This window comes from Neomonachus schauinslandi, chromosome 3 (assembly GCF_002201575.2).
Source record: "Neomonachus schauinslandi chromosome 3, ASM220157v2, whole genome shotgun sequence".
Taxonomy (NCBI): domain Eukaryota; kingdom Metazoa; phylum Chordata; class Mammalia; order Carnivora; family Phocidae; genus Neomonachus; species Neomonachus schauinslandi.
This window is the reverse complement of record NC_058405.1, coordinates 1,418,841-1,420,789: the sequence shown is the minus strand read 5'-3', so window position 1 is coordinate 1,420,789 and position 1,949 is coordinate 1,418,841.

The window sequence follows — 1,949 nt, the reverse complement described above, 5'->3', positions numbered from 1 at the left end:
TCCCCACAGTGCCCGCCGCACGTTCCATTTCCCTCCTGGGGACGGGACAGCCTTGTTCGTGAGGCTTCCGTTCCAGTCCTCCTGGGCCTGCACCGTGCTGCATAAAGAGAACATCGTCCCCCACGCATGATGATTTCACTTGTTAACAATGAGATGAAAGGTGCGTCTGGCTGAAGCCTTGGAGACGGGCCTCCACCATACTGCCGTCCGTGAAAGTGCACACACGGCGGCAGATGGCTTAGGCTGTATTTACACAACAGGCAGGGACTTTTTGTTACTTGAATGTGCTGTTTTTCCCAAATTCTCCATCTGGACAGCACAGTGTCCTGATTCAGGGCAAGTGGGGGCCCGGAATGGCCGTGGTGCAGGGGAGGGGCCGAACACCAGCTGCAGAGGGGCTGCTCTCCCCGTAACACGACTTCAGAGCAGAGGAGAGACTCCCCATCCCAAATCCCCACTCCCGCCCGCCCAGCCTACCGCTCCCTGCGGGGCATCCACTGCTTTGTTGGGGGTCGGGGAGGTCTCCTCCAAAAGTGCACTTTGAAATACGAGCTCCCCCAGGGCTGCAGGATGTGGGCATCAGCTCCCGTGGCACTGGTGCCGTCCATCCGTGGCCAGGGACACGTGGTCGCTGGCAGCATCCGTGCGTCTTTGATACTTTGAACCGCCTGACGTTGATACTGAGCTGGGATTCCACGAGGAGCTCACTCTGGGGAAGCCGCGTGAAGGGTAGGCGGGAACGCTTTAGTTCTGCCACCATGTTGTAAATCTGAAATTATTTCAGAACAGAAAGTTACAAAATAAAGCAAGGCTGTTGATGAATGGGTGTTGCTGAGGATCTTCCCCCACGACTGGCTTTGACCACGGGCGCTGCCCACACGGCGCCCCAGCATGGAGAGACCTGAGTCCCTGTGGCTCGACCCCAGCCTCTGCACCAGGACCCTGGGAGGTATCGGCTGGGTCCCCTCTGCCTCTGTCACCCTGCTCACCAAGTGCCATCCAGGACCTGCCCCAAATCTTCCCGCTCTCGCCTCAGACACTAGGACCCTGCCACCCATGCAGATGGGGACCTTCCTGGGAGACAATGAGAGACTCTTTGCATCTGCTTCCTGGGCCCTGCTAACTGAGCCCCCCCCCTCCGTGCGTGGGGCCCGGCCCGGCGCTTTCCCACAAACTCCCGCCAACAGCCCTGGACATGAGCTCCACGTCCTCATTTCCAGGCCTTGTTGTTATTGTTCCGCGTGTGGCTTTAAGGATCACTGGATTCAAGCTTAAGGAAAGAGGGGGCATTTTCTGTGGACCCTGGTACTTCCGTTGACAAGGGTGATGTGCTCCCAGAGCTGCCCTTTGCCCCCTGGGGGAGACACACGGTCTTAAAGGCTAAAACGCTGGGAGGTGGATGGCGCTCCTCTCCAGCTGGGGAGTGAAGATGTCGCATGGGCGTTCCCATGGGCCCAGCACAGTGCTGGGCCCCCGGGCCAGTGTGGGGTGCAGGCGGGGGACGTGGGGCCTGTGCACCGCCCGTGGCAGGCCCCGTGGAAACCACTGTGGCGACCGTGGGGGCAGAAATCGGCCTAGGAGCATGGGCTTTTAAAATCACAAAGGAGTGAGGGACACAAGAAGGAATTCGTGCTTTGTGGCTCGGCCCCTGCTGGGCGGTCTGCTCCCTGGTACCCTCACCCTTCAAGCCCCGCTCCTGGCACCGCCGTAAGCCCAGGCCTCGTGTTAACATCAGCACGAACATAACACACAACACGTGTCATGTACATGCACAGCATATAATCACAGGTTCGAAGCAGCATGTGCGCAGAACACACATGCACACTCACGTGCACGTGTTACGTATACCATGCCGACGGCAGCGGTCCGTGCGAACGTAACACACGTAATGTGCACGGGAGCATGCACGATACCCCCATGTGAAATAACAGGCATGCATGTACACAAGT